Here is a 16,016-nt window from a genome sequence, read left to right on the forward strand (position 1 = left end):
AATGCTTCCGACGGTGACGTCATTCTTTGCAAATCCCTATTTGCGAACGACTTACGCAAACGACGTAAACATTTCAAAATTTTACTAACATGAACGACGGCCATACTTAACATTGAGTACGCCTCATAACAGCAGCTTTAACTATACGCCGGAAAAAGCCAAACGAAAACGACGTAAAAAAATGCGCCGGCCGGACGTACGTTCGTGGATCGCTGTAAATAGCTAATTTGCATACTTGACGCGGATTCCGACGGAATCCGCCACCGAGCGGCCGCCGAAAAATTGCATCTAAGATCCGACGGCGTACTAAGACGTACGCCTGTCGGATCGATCCCAGATGCCGTCGTATCTTGTTTTGTGGATACAAAATAAAGATACGACGTGGGAAATTTTAAATTACGCCGGCGTATCAAGAGATACGCGGCGTAATGCTTTTGTGGATCTGCCCCTCTATATTTAACAAATTAAATAGACTAAACAGTCTGAAGATCTAAAAACTTCTTCCTAACCCATGACTCCTCGTTTGTTAACCACCACACTACTTGAATATAACTAGCCAAGTTTATGTTGTTTTTGTTTATGTTGTTTTTTTATGTTGTTTTTGCACTTAGCAAACGGTGATTGGTAGAGCTTATGTATAAGTCCAGTGAAGCCTATGCATATGTCTAGGACCCAGTCCCTTGTATTTCATTTACTATTAACACAGTTTGCTCTTTCATGTTAATGTAGGTTTGTGTAATATTTATTTATTTTTAGGTAATCCTCTCCTTAGTCATCCTCTGTAATTATAAAATCACATGGAGACAATTCTTGTGTACTAAATCAAGTAAACTTTGATCCTCAGGGATTTATTTTGTGCATTTCAAAAGCTAGTGAATGGTGCAATGGAGTTTTCACAACCGTTTATGTACATTAAAACATCATAAGCATTGTCAGCTGGCTGCCTGTTTTTGCAACCACAGAGGATCCGCTTTACAATAAGCACTTCTGCCTATCATCAATTCATGTAATGGCCTGTGGCCCTCCGCCACTTGTGCAGCCCTCAGAGCCCCTTCAGGAAGTAGTCTGTGTTTTCCTTACTTAGGGTCTTATTCAGGCTAGCAAAGGAAAATATTCTTTGGACTGGGTTCTAGTAAATGGCTTGGTTTTATTCTTTCACTTTTTACTTTTTTCTGTACTATATACTTTTTTTCTTTGACCTTTTATAATAGAGACATTGCTGGAAAAAAAAAATGAAATGATGTATTGCGCTATATGTTATGCACACGTAGATCATTTTTATGTGTGTTACACAGATTCCCCCATCCATGCGTTACAGCGCGGATGGAGGAATCTCCCATTGTGGCTATTGCAATCTGACAGCCGCCTCTGGCAGAATACCTGAACAGCAGCTGAATCTGACTTGATGCTGCAGCTGTTCAACTGACAACTTTCCACCTAGCTCCATTAAAAGATGTCGGGTAGGAGGTGGCCGACAGAACCACCTACATAGCAAATTTTGGTCACTTTCTTAGGAAGCAGCCAAGATTGTTTTAGTGTGTACCCAGCATAAAGGAGAGGTAGGGAACACAAATGTGGAAGCATTTGTAAAGGTGGGCATTAATAGCTGTGATCTCTAGTAATTTATGTCACGTGTCTCAAGATGACAATGCAGGCATACCCCACTTTTAAGTACACAATGGGGTTTATTTTTTATACAGAAGTGAGCCTGATTTTGAGCTTTCCAGCTTTAGTAAATAAACCCCATTGTGTACTTAAAAGTGGGGTATGCCTGTATAAAGAAACGTTACCTTTTCCACTGACACTGAAAATGCATTTGACAAGGTCAACTGGAATTTCATACTGGTTTAGGGCACAACAAGTTGAAATAGATGGCTGTCTGCACTGGTCAAGGTCTACAGGTTGTTTCCTGATCCCTTTTTAATTTCCAGTGGGCCAAGACAGGGCTGTCTCCTGTCCCCTCTCCTTGTTGTGCTCATCCTAGAACTCATGCAAAATGAGGGACAATCCAAACATACAAAGTTTGCATGTCTGTGGTCCCTGACAGCTTTCTGTAGCATTGCATTTACTGGTTATCATAGGTAGCGCTTTGGTGATTTCAGAGGCCGCACTAAAGACCCCCTTTTTTTATTTTTAGGATAGTTATGCTTTTGTTTTTTACTAGAAAGCATGTCTTTTCCATAGCTTGTACTTTATTCCTATTTTGGAGGGTTATACTGTATACTGTATGTCCAAACAGGGGAGCTGCACACCAGCATCAATGGGTTTCATGTCAACCAGTCAAGAGGGCTCAAAACACTGCTGTGCACATAATTCAATTCCAACAACCAGGACAAGGAGCAAACATTTAAGGCCCCTTTCACATTAGCGGACCGTTCGTCCGTTTATTACAAGTTCGTTTACGGACTTGTAATGCATCCCTATGGGATCGCGTCCGTTAGCGGATGGAGCATCCGCTAACGTCCGCAACCATCCGCGTCCGTCAGGATCCGGTTTTTCGGCCGGAAGAAAACCCTATTTTTCTTCCGTCCGGCGGAACGGATCGGATGAAGACGGACAGACGGTCCGTCTTCATCCGATTCCCCATAGGGGAGAGCGGAGGAGAGACAGGGCGGTCTCTGCACTGTGCGCGGGGACCGCCCTATCCGCCGACAGCTCAGCGGGGATTACGGAGGATCCCCGCTGAGCTTTTGCGGACACACGGAGCGGACATAAAAACGGTCCGCTCCGTGTGAAAGGACCCTAACAGTAAAGAATATGTTTATACCAGGAATTTTTCGTCATATAACACATTGAACCATTAAAGTGGTCTTAATCCTACTTTAGTATTTTCAGGCAATCCCCTGTGTTAGATATTGCAATGTCTCCACTGTATGAGCTTTATTAAAAAAAAATGCCTCTGTATAACATATTTCCGAGCGCCACTCAGTATTCACGTGACTGGTCGCCGTTCCCTCTCCCGATTTGACAGCTACAGCGGTAGGGGCTGAGAATCCCCCCCTTGTCATTTCATTCGGGGAGAGGAGAGGGGGAGAGAGGCGGCCTTACACCGTAGCACCGAGCAGCGCTCAGAAATAAGATATACAGGGGTATTTTTAAAAAAAACACATACAGTGGAGACATAGCATTATTTAACACAAGGGATTGCCTGAAAATGCTAAAGTTCTTTCAGCAGCAGGAGGGGAGGGGGCAGGCACTGGCACAAGCTCACTGGCAGGAAGAGGAGGGGGGAGAGGAGGACAGAGGAGATAGTGGATGACGGAGGCACGTAAACTAACCACGGGGCCAGGGATTAGCAGCCATGATAAACTGTGGTCAGTTTACAGGGGGGAGGGCAGAACCAGGCAGGATCAGCCAAGTATTTCAGGTGAATCAGGGGGCCAAATTACACAGCACAAGCACTGAGCTGTTATTCATGCTTTAAAAGGAATGGGATAATTTATTTTTATTTTATTTTTTTAGGGTAACAAACGCTTTATTACGTTTCTGGCATCCCCATCTTTTCTCAAGTTCAGTTATTTATTTTGAAGGGTTAGTTAAACAACATGCAAGAGTGCATGTTTCTAATAAAGCAATTGCCCTCATTCACACAGGCGCTGAAGCCAAAGAGCATTATTGCTCTATGGGTTTGTGTGGCTTGAGCTGCCATGTGCTGCGTGTAGGCAGCCCATGTATCTGTAGGGGGGATGCATGTACCTGCATGGACACAGCTTCTCATCCTAATTTGACAACTGTGGAGGTGAGCAGCCCAGATTACACTCAGGGCTGCTCACCCACACCCAAGTGCCTGTCAAATAGAGTCGTTACCTAATCCTACACATTGCCTGGTCCTAATACTACACTAGTTGTATGTATGGACACTTCAACCTCCAAGGCATGAAACAGAAACTGCAGAAATTCAAAAACAATAAGAAAAAGGATCTTGCAAGATACTGGTACAATATATTTAAAAGGATATCAGGTTATATTGTGTGAATGAGGATAGTTTTGCACTCAAAGGCCCGGATTCACGTAGCACTTACGCCGACGTATCTCGAGATACACCGCGTAAGTGTCAGTGTGCGTCGTCGTATCTATGCGCCATGCCCATAGAACTATATACGCCTGAAAATAGGCTTCCTACGACCGACGTAAGTTTCCTTCGTGGGCGCATATTTACGCTGGCTGCAAGGGGCGCTCCCATTGATTTACGATTCAAATATGCAAATTAGTGAGATACGCCGATTCACGAACGTACTTGCGCCCAGAGCATTAATATACGCGGTTTACGTAAGGCTTACATCCGGCGGTCCAGCGTATAGTTATTCCCCATCTATGAGGCGCAACTCATGCAAAGGTATGGACCAAGGAACAGCCGTCGTATTTTACGTCGTTTATGTAGTAGTACGTGAATATGGATGGGCGTAGGTTAAGTTTTCGTCGTAGGCAGTGATTTGACGTATCTTAGGGAGTATTTTCGACGTGATTCTGAGCATACGCACTGGGATGCGTCCACGGGACGCCGCATGCGCCGTTCGTTCGGCCCATCATTTGCATGGGGTCACGCTTCATTTAAATGGATCACGCCCAACTCCACCTACTTTGAATTAGGCCAGCTTACGCCTACGATTTTATGTTACGCCGGTACAACGTTGGGAGCAAGTGCTTTGTGAATACTGTGCTTGCCTCTCTGTGTTACGTCAGCGTAGCGCATATGAGATGCGCTACGCCTGCAGAAATATGCGCCGCTGTCTGTGAATCCGGCCCAAAGAGTTTACTTTGGACTCAATTTATTAATGTAATATGGACATGAGGTGATGTGAACTTAAGTCTTCTTCAAATTCCCAGTCACATTCAGGGGAATTTGAAAAAACAGCTTCCTCTTCATAAAATGATCTAACATGAAACTTTAGGAAAGATGTCCTTCTGAAGCAAGCTAAAACTAACATGAACTACAGTGTGACAAAGCTACATCACTCTAGGCCATGTTGTCCCAGAACGATGAAGCAGCTTAATATAGATATCTTTAAAATGCACCCCGTTAACACCCGTCACACCATAAAATTCCTAAATACTAAAAAAAATGAATAAAGGTTGTGGGAAAATTTTAAACCGCAACCCAATTATTGGGTTAAAAATCTATTATATTATATGAGATAAACTTTAACCTTTAATACTAAAGAGAACAAACAGACCAACATGCTTAGTTACCAAGACTCAAGCAGTAATATTATACACCAAGCAGATAACAGTTTACCAACCATTGTCCACCCACACAATGGAAAACATTCCCCCCCCCCCCCATAAGGATTTACAGTGATGAGGGGAAAACAGAGCAACGGGGATGGTAGACTGGGGAGCAGAACAAAAGACCCAAAAGGAAGGCTGAAGATAATCCAGAGGTGAGTCCAGATGACAGACCTGAGGTAACTGCTGACACTGCCTAGTGATAGGAGAGGATATATAAGTGACCAGCTGATTTGTCGTCAATCCAGAGCTCAGCACTGACTGAAGATCTGCCTAGCAACCAAAGTAAATCTTCCTAGCAACCATAGACAGCTTGTAATCTGAAACACAAAAAAGAGAGAACTAGCAAACATGCCCCAGAGAGTCATGTACTTAGCAATCACCATAGCCCTCTATTTGGAATAGAACCCCAGAGGGCCAATTCTCTGTTTTTTTTTTCTTTTGTGGCCTTAATAGGAGTATAGAAAAAAGTAATATGTAATAAAGAGAGACTGTGGAAAGAACCAAGCTCCCTACACCATTATGATGGCACAAGAAAGTATCAGAAGTGGCATGCGCCACATTAAATAACTTCCAATTAATGCTCCTGTTTCAGGTCTATTTGCGCCACCCGTGCCAGTTTCTATTCTATAGTGAAACAGAAACTGGCACAGGGTCATATATATATGTTTTCCATATGCTCCAAATCCTTGCCAGGTTTTACCTTTTAGCAGACCATTTACGTACTCTTCTGATCGTGCAGCGAATACACTACATGAGCAGAGCATGCAGGATTAACAACCCCCCTCCTTCCTCCCACCGTGAGTTGAGCAGAGCAGCTCCAGCTCTCTGTTTTCTGTGCCATATGCTACATCCATTACAGAGAGCTGATTTGTCATGTACCTGGTTGAGGCCGAGCTGACATGAGGACTTTCCTTTACACCTCCTGGCCTGTTTTTCCTGAAGGTGGTGACAGGGTAAAACAGGGCACAGAGTGGCATGGGTGCAGGGGCATTGCTAGGTGCCAAAAAGACCAGGGGCTTCAGCCCGAAACCAAGCCGGCACCGGGGGGGGGGGTGCGGGTGCGGTCGGTGGAGTGGCGCAGGGTGACCTACCTGACACACATACCCTGACCTATGTTAGTGTGTGTCAGTACACACACACACACACTGACATGACCTGCATACACTAACACTGACCTGACCTGACTACGCTGACCTGACTACACTGACCTGACCTGACTACACTGACCTGACTACACTGACCTGACCTGACTACACTGACCTGACCTGACTACACTGACCTGACCACACTGACCTGACTTGACTACACTGATCTGACCTGACTACACTGACCTGACTACACTGACCTGACCTGACTACACTGACCTGACCTGACTACACTGACCTGACTACACTGACCTGACTACACTGACCTGACCTGACTACACTGACCTGACCTGACTACACTGACCTGCCTACACTGACCTGACCTGCATACACTGACCTTACTACACTGACCTGACCTGGATACACTGACCTGACTACACTGACCTGACCTGACTACACTGACCTGAAATGCATACACTGACCTGACTACACTGACCTGACTACACTGACCTGACTACACTGACCTGACTACACTGACCTGCATACACTGACCTGCATACACTGACCTGAAGACACTGACCTGACCTGCATACACTGACCTGACTACACTGACCTGACTATACTGACCTGACTACACTGACCTGACCACACTGACCTGACCACACTGACCTGCCTACACTGACCTGACCTGCATACACTGACCTGACTCCACTGACCTGACTTGACTACACTGACCTGACCTACATACACAATCACTGACCTGACCTACATACACAATCACTGACCTACATACATTAACATTAAGTGACCTACCTCAGCCGTGGTAGAGATGCAGCCAGAGGACTCAGGAACCGAGGAAGAAAGGCGAGCCGCTGAACGGAGCAGGGAGCTGAGATGTGGGGTGCCTGAGGTGACCCTGTCATACAGATGCAGCCCTCTGGAGCCGGGGAGGAGAGCAACTGATCCGAGCGGAGCGGGGATGTGACATCATGGCGCGCCGGGGGGGAATGTAATTCCCGCCTTCTGAGCTTGCAGCGCCTATGATGGACGTCACACACGTCACGGATTGGACCAGTGGGACATCCATCATAGGCGCTGCAGGTTCCAGAAGGCGGGACCTGCTGTGTCTTTGGGCACACTCAGAAAAATAACCGTCCCTGCTCGGCGGCACTCGGGCTACTAATTAACTTCGGCATGCCCGAGACTCTGGGTTTTTCGGCTACCCATTCAGGGGTCCAGCCTCCTCAGCCCACCCCTAATGACGCCTCTGCATGGGTGCCTGGTTGGAGATCCTGGATGGAAGGTACTTGCAGCAGGTACCAAGCAGCAGGCAGACTTGTGGACTGGACGATGCTGATACACGGCAGCAGGTGCAGGATAGGAGAAACAGACTACTGGACAGGCAGGTGCAGGTACACAGCAGCAGGTGCAGAACAGCAGGCAGCAACCAAGCTGATGAGCAGGCGGATGCAGGATCTCGGGTGGTCAGGTATGCAGAATTTGGTAATATCCAAGCAGCTGAGGTACAGAATCGGATCCAGAGCAGAGTCAGGGCTAAGCCAGGGTCAGTATCAGGCATGCAAAGAAGGCACAGGAACATTAGACAAAAGGCAGAGTTGAGTCAGCAACAAGGTATCAGGAATGAGCAGGGTCAAAAAAGCCGGGTATCCACAGAAACAAACACAGGATCAGGTCACAGACGTAAGAAGCTGATGACCACTCAGCAATCTTCTGGTCTCTGGACCAACATTAAATAGGCAAGTGAATGCCAAGTATTCATGCACGCAATTTACCTTTAAAAAAAGTATTCATGCATGCTCACACTAATGCGCATGTGCACGTGTGCGAGAATTAGGGAACCTCTAGTTGTCACTCGAGAATTATTATGAATAAGTGCATACGGTTTACCTAAGAGCCGGTTCACACTGGGGCGACTCGTCAGGCGACTCAGCAGCCTGACAAGTCGCGTCCCATTCTATTCAATAGAACCATTCTAATAGTCGCTCCAACTTAGAAAAAGGTTCTTGTACGACTTTGGGGGCGACTCGGGGCGACTTGCATTGACTTCTATACAGAAGTCATTTTTCAAGTCGCCTCTGAAGTCGTCTTTAGGAAGCCTTGCCGAGTCGCCCACAAAGTCGTGCCGCCCCAGTGTGAACCGGCTCTAACATTTCCCTGACATGATTTCTCCTAATTAACAAAGGGGTTTGCACCCGTTTGCTAATAAGGAGCAGCATCTGCTCCATTTGTTTATGTTCAGGAGAGTGGTGCAAGCATGTGCTTGCAACATTCTTTGTTAATTCCACCTAGTGTGTCAGTATGACAACTAGGAAACTTGCATTTTTAGAAGATGTCAGTAATGGCAACCTCTATGTTCTTTCATGACCTCTCTAGTTTAAAGTGTTTCTGAAAATCATCTGCATGTCATTTTATTATCACATATGAATGTGTTTAAAATAAGAACTGGGTGCCCATAGCAACCAATCAGCTTATTTGCACATAAAAGGGAACATCTTTTTGCTTTGGACACAGTTCTGGTTTATGCACAGTATAAGGCTTATGTCTTTATGTGGATATGAATGCATAAAGCAATTTTAGCTTATCATCTACATACACATGTAACACATGACAGTGAGGCATGGTAGATAATGGAAACAGACATTTGTTAATAATAAACACTGTAATGGAATTATACAAATTTAGACTTAAAGGGTCACTAAAGGAAAAACGTTTTTTTTTTTGCTGAAATTACTGTTTACAGGGTATAGAGACATAACAGTTAACTGATTCCTTTTAAAAATGATTACAAATAGATAAAAAATGAATCCTATAATGTGCCTGCAGGTTAGTTCCACTTTTAAACTGGTTTCATGTTCCTGTGAACTAGAGAGACACACAGAACAAAAACAAACAAATCCAGGGCAGTGTTTTGTTTTTAAAATGAATCTGATTGGTTCTGTTAAGTTTTAGACACACAGTAATGACAGCTTAGACCACCGTGAAAAGCTCCCAGTACTGTGGTTATAAGGAGCCAGACAAGCAGGAAGTGTGGAGATCACAGCAGAATTACAGCTACTTCAAAGCAAAAACGAACAATAAGGACATGAAACCAGTACTGCAGTAAGGTAAAGGAAGCTATTTAGCTAAAAAAATAAATTCCGTTAGTGATCCTTTAAGGCTTGTTTATACTGGCATCTATTATTGCTACCCCTCTGAAAAGTGATTCACAGTGGATATATTTTTAAAGGGTGTTTTGACATGCAGTAAAAAGGCAATATGTCACTTCCTAAGCATCTGTTTTAACTCTCGAATCTCCAACTCACTGTGTCGCAACCACATTTTACAGGACAGTTGTGGTATTGCCCCTTTCACATGAATTGGTAACATCTGCTGAATGTAACATGCCAATTAATTTTTGCCGTGGCCAAGAAGCAAAAACATTGCAGCCTTGACATGTGTACAGCCCTGAGCAGCTGCATTTCTTTGTTTAGGTGGGTGGTAAAACCACATCTCAACCACCAGCTTTTACTCCCTCGCCCCCCCTGACTATGTGAATGAGCCCTGGGTGGCATCATGAGAAGTATATAACACAGGAGCAAGATATACAAAGCAGACAACTAACAAAATGTCTTCTGTATACATTGCTCATAAGCCATTTGAAGGCCTGAACTTCTCACTTTCTGTCTTGCTGACAATAGACACCAGAACAAAAAGATGGTTGAATCTCTCCAGCAGGGACACAGACACCAATAAAAGCATCACAGAGAACCAAACTATTCCCCTACTCTATCTCCAAAAAAAATAAATATATATATATATATATATATATATATATATAATTGTTTCTGTTATTTCGAACCACTTAAGAACCACCGTTTACGTATGCAGGCGTGATTTACGTATGTGTTTGCTTCTGTGTGCGAGCACAGAGGGACGGGGAGCTTTAAAATAAAAATCGTATTTATTTTACTTTTTATTTTTACACTGCCCCTTTAAAAAAAAATTGGATCACTTTTATTCCTATTACAAAAAATTTAAACATCCCTTGTAATAGAAAAAAAAAGCACGTCAGGAACTCTTTATTGTGAGATCTGGGGTCAAAAAGACCTCAGATCTCACATTTACACTTAAATGCAAAAAAAAAAAATAAAAGGACGTAGGACGGAAGTGACGTTTGGCGTTGTTTACATCATCAAATGGTATGGAGTCGAGTGGGTGCCATCATTCCCTTACTCAACCTCATACCTCTGAGAGGAAATGACCGGATTGTCTCTGCCGCTACCGACGGCTTCGGTAAACGGCAGAGATTACCGGGAAACAGCGGGAGGGGGGTGGGCACCTCTCCCGCCACCAATAAAACTGATCTTGTGATGAATTCGCCAGCTAGACCACATTTATCCTAAAGCAGACCGTCCGCCGCTATAAGCTGCCATATCAACGGTATTTGACATCAAAGGACCAACGTATATTGATGGCAGGCGGTCCAGAAGTGGTTAAGGAAAATGCAGCAGCTGGTCTGAGACTTTCCCTGCTGAAGAGATGGGTGTTTTTCCTTGTCGCCATCCTCCAAAAACAATTAAAAGTTAACCTAAAAATGTGATGTAAATATTGGCAGACTGAACCTGTATCATTTCCACTGTTGTGACAGGAGATCCAGCTATTGACAGTTCATTTACATCTAATTATTATTATTCACTTTTTTAGTAGTCAGTAATAATACACAGATTTAATTTATGTACACTGTATTCACCATGAAACAGCAGTCAGGGGGTTAAGCTGGGAATTTGGTCTTTCCCATGACATCAATATAAAGCTGTGTGCAGAAATTCACTCCCTTTGTCAGATGACATTAATCAAGGCACAAACCAAAACATGAAGAAAACATTATGATCTGAAAAATAACTGCCAAGCATACTACTGTTCTCACTTTGACATACCTCTCAACTTTTGAGTTAGAGAAAAAGGGACACATAAGGAGGATGAAATGCTGCATGTACAGGGAACCACAGCAATAACTGGACATTGCTACACTGCACTGACTTTTTGGCACCACTAAAAAAATAGGGTATATAGTGCAAAGGTCATGAATGCAAAATGGTGTATAGGGTGCAGGGGTCAGGAAAACAAAATGGTATATAGTAGAGGTGCACCGAAATGGAAATTTCAGAACGAAACCAAAATAAAAAAAAAATGTCAGGCCGAAACCAAAACCGAAACCGAAAATGAATTTTCTTTTTTTTAAATAATTGTATGTTAAAACAGTACAGTCGGATTGCAAAAATGTATGGAGCATCCTATCACTGTCCCCCAATTGCCACCTCTTGTTTCTTTTTTTTTTTATTATTATTACTTTATCACTTTTTTTTGTAGCTTGTCGTTTTACTTTTTTTATTTTTGTAAAATGTTCTTATTTTTAATATTATTTTTCTTATTCTTTACTTTTTAATTACTTATTTTATTAATTTAATTATTATTTCTTATTTTTTTTACACTTAATTTTATTGCTATCACACAGGAGAAAACAATTCCCTGTGTGATAGCAATTGGAGGTGACAGGTTCTCTTTATTGACCCTGTCAGCTCCAAAAACAGGAGTGCATTGGCGGCAGGGACAGGAGCCAGACTCGGCAGCCGGGGGGAGGAGGGGGGGACAGTGTCCCGAAGATAGAGCCAGCCGAGGGAGGTATGTGGGGGAGAGGGGAGGACAGATGGCTGCACAGTGCACACAGGTTCTGCTAGAAAGGTAAGCAACTCACCACCCCTATGCTGAAACTGTCTCCGCTCTGCTCGCACACAGCCCCGCCTCCTCCTAACCCCACGCTGTGATAGACAGAACACATCTCAGCATTAGACCCGCATTCTGTCTATCACAGCGTGGTTAGGAGCAGGCGGGGCTGTGTGCGAGCAGAGCGGAGACAATTTCAGTGTGTGTTTTACCGCTCTGCAATCCCGCGTTGCACCACTAGTCATTATCTGCAATTTTTAAGTTGTTTCGGCATTTCCCCAAAACAGCTATTTTCGGCCGATATGTATCGGCCGCCGATATATCGGTGCATCCCTAGTATATAGAGTTCACGGGTCAGGAATACAAAATGGGGTATAGAGCACAAGGGTCAGGAATACAAAATGGTGTATAGAGCGCAAGGGTCAGGAATACAAAATGGGGTATAGTGTATAAGGGTCAGGAATACAAAATGGTTGTCAGGTCACCTGCAATCAGGTGACAAATGCACACCTTTGGGGTCAGGAGTGCACCGCTAAGGTAGTGGACCCTACGGCTGAACACTGGGTGGCTAAAGAAGGCAGGTCCACTGGAGCACTAACAGGGATCCCACAGGGAGCTAGAGCCTAAGATTCCCCAGAGAGTGGAGTCTAAGATCAAGCAGGTGTTCACCAGAGCCTCTAGTGGTGAGGATGGACTGGGCTGCAACTGGATCAAGGTCGCGGCCCCCAGAGTCCCCCAGCTCATGCTCGCAGTAGGCTATAGAGGATAGAAGGGAAGCAGCATCTCAGGATACAAGAGATAGTGAGGGGATAAGCCAAAGGTCGGGGCGACTAGCAGACAAGGATAAACAAAGGACACACCTAAGGTCAAGGTCACAAGGAGACAGGGATAGTCGAGAACAAGCCAAGATCGGTAAAACAGAGCCAGACGTAGCACACGGCAAGCAGGAACCTAAACACACAATAGCTAAACAAACAATGTTGATCAGCACGGCTGGCTTGCAGTGCGCAAGTTAATATAGAGTTCCATGATAGGGCCTGGGGTGGAGCCATGCTAGAGGAGAGATTACTTAAGTAACCAGGTGAGAGTGGCTGGCCTCTAAGGTGAGCACATGGAGGAGGTAAGCTGACAGACAAACATTACTGCATATCCATGACAATGGTGTATAGAGTACAAGGGTCAGGAATACAAACTGGTGTATAGGGTGCAAGGATCAGGAATAAAAAAAGGTGTATAGAGTGCACGGGTCAGGAATATAAAATAGTGTATAGAGCGCAAGGGTCAGGAATACAAAATGGTGTATAGAGTGCAAAGGTCAGGAATACAAAATGGCATATAGAGTACAGGGGTCAGGAATAAAAAACGATATATAGAGTGCAGGGGTCAGGAATAAAAACTGATGTATAGAGTGCAGGGGTCAGGAATATGTCGGGTTAAATAACCATTTATTCATTCGGTTATATAGCCAAACATATTCTGCAGTTTGATAATGTGACTTTAATAAGCAGAATGTTTATTTAAAGTTCATAATGCAATAAATGAAAAACACATGTTTTGCTCTACATATCAGTTTACAATCTGAACTGTGTTAGGTCAGCCTTCTTTTCACTCACAGAGCATGTAAATCTCTATTCCACACTCAAGTGAACCCAGTCCCTCTCTCTTCTCCGCCTCACCAGCTTCTCTCCTAAGTGCTGCACAAGTTATAGCATAGAATAGGTCCCAGCTCAGCCCCCAAGGAAGCATTTTTTCTTTCCCTGAAGCACACAGCTGAGGATACAGGGGAAATGATACAACAAGTCTAAAAAGCATAACCGTCCTGGTAAATTTGGGGCTGTTGGCAAGTATGCACTGGTTGTTGTTTGAAGAGCAGGGGTAAGCATGTTTTTATTTATTTGAAGTGCTTTGTAATAATTTACATTTACATTTTCAGAATTTCCTGTCAAAGGAAGGAGGTGAGGGTGGCATGCACACTTGAAAAGCATCAGCTACTTCTCTTTTGAACTGTTTATTACATTTAATAACACTCTTTTGCACTACCACCCCCGTCGATTGCCTTCTTAGTCGTTCTAAAAGCAGAATTTTGTTTACCTTAAAGTACAAAATGCTTCAGTGGAAGTATTGTTCCCTCACCTCCCCTTATACTTTCCTGTGTCCTACCGCAATCCAGTGCTTTGCCTGTCTGCAGTGTTACTAATCTCCCTCTTTCTCTCTCCTCACAGGACAGAGAGGCAGCAGCGGAAGCCATTGGCTCCTGCTGCTTTCAATCAAATCCTGTAAACAGAGGGCCAGATTCACAAAGCACTTGCGCCGACTTATCTCGAGATGCGCGGCGTAATTGAAAAATGCGCCACGCGTATCTTTGCACCGTATCCTCAAAACCAGATACGCCTGAAATCCATTTTTTTCCGTCCTACCTAAAAAAATTACACCGGCGCTTCTTCAAGCGCAAAATACGCTAGACACATCGCTGTTTTGATAGGCAAAGATGCAAATGAGGGAGATAAGGCGATCCACAAAATTAAGTGTGTGCGGCGTAGATTACGCCCTGTGCGCATCTGCTAGTTTCATGGAGTAAAATTACACTTTATAAAAGGTGCCCTAACTTTACACCAGCCGTGTAAATGTCAGCTAAAGCAACACCATGAAGGAAGAGCTGAGCACACACACTTGCAGGACAACAATCTGAATGCAACCATGCCAGGGGCATCCATGCGCATAGCTATACTAGTGACTTTAGTAACCGAGGGTACCCCCTCTTTTGAGGGCACAGCAGTCAGGAGACGCCTCGCAGAATGCATCTTTGCACAGTAAACACACACATTAATCATGGCACAATGAGAATGCATGCATGCACACCCACTGTGGTCCCTAGCACAGACACATCACATGCACATCTAATTGGATTAGATCCAAGTACCCCCAATGGTACTTGGGAGCAGTAACGCCACGCCACGGCTCCAATTATGTCACTGTGCATTCATACACCATTCACATGGACCTGGGATCACTTCTCCCTGGTCCTGGGGATCCCTACTCCACCAAAACTGAGGGTGACACCCTTATTTAATCAGGAATGCCACCCCCACATTCATACATCATTCACACACATAAAACAAATCATAAGTACAGTATAATAAAAAAAAGTACCCCAAAACTTAACAGCGGCGGCGTGAGCTACGCCTGGGCTGGCCACGGGCACGGCCAACCAGGGGAGACTCCTGGGGGGGGTGAAGCAGGGGTAGGAGGAGCCTCCCCTGGTGACTGTCCTCCTGCTGTCCTGCCCTCCAAGGCCACTGCAATTCTGTTCAGACTGATTGTGAGGGCTGCCGTATTGGCTTGGACAGCCCGGGTGTTGTCCTGGACAGCCTGGGTCAGGGCACTCACCTCCTGGGCCACGCCTGTTGTGGCGGTCTGCAGGTCACAAAAGCATGTGATGACCGCCAAGGAGTTTGTGGCCACATCAGTGAGTGACTCCTTAATTGAGCCCAGGCGGTCCTCCATCTGGGTCAGAGTCTGGTTGATCTGACCCAGATGGCGGGTCTGCCGGGCATTGTCCCTCTGCAGATTGGCCGGCAGACACTCGGCCACCCCCTGGTCCTCTGGGTCGCCATCCTGCCTGCAGCTGAGTCTTGTGGCCTGGGAGGAGGGGAGAGAGAGACCCTTGTGGGGGGAGGCCTGTTGGGGGAGGAGTGTGAGGGGCTACCCCTGATGGAGGCCTGACTGCTGCCAGCCTCAGGGGTAGCCTCAGGGGGAAACACATCTGAAGCCAAAAGGATTTCCCTGGCAATGTCCATATCTTCATCCTCATCCTCCCCCCTCAACCTCCTCATGAGGGGAGGTGTGGCCACTCCCCTCCCCTGGGGACTCCTGCCCTTCTTGGGGCTCTTCTGCAGCCTGTTGTCCTGGGGATGCTACAGCCTGGCCTGATGGCCCAGCAACCTCCTGGCCTGATGGCCCAGCAATCTCCTGGCCTGA

The 16,016-nt window shown here is 45.1% G+C and overlaps 1 protein-coding gene across 1 annotated transcript in view; it reads left to right on the forward strand.

The window, feature by feature from the left end:
- PTPN22 (protein tyrosine phosphatase non-receptor type 22) overlaps nt 1–16,016 on the forward strand; it is a 186,639-nt gene that overhangs the window by 1,009 nt on the left and 169,614 nt on the right. The gene's annotated exons all lie outside the window — the stretch shown is intronic.

Source organism: Rana temporaria, chromosome 2 (assembly GCF_905171775.1).
Source record: "Rana temporaria chromosome 2, aRanTem1.1, whole genome shotgun sequence".
Classification (NCBI taxonomy): domain Eukaryota; kingdom Metazoa; phylum Chordata; class Amphibia; order Anura; family Ranidae; genus Rana; species Rana temporaria.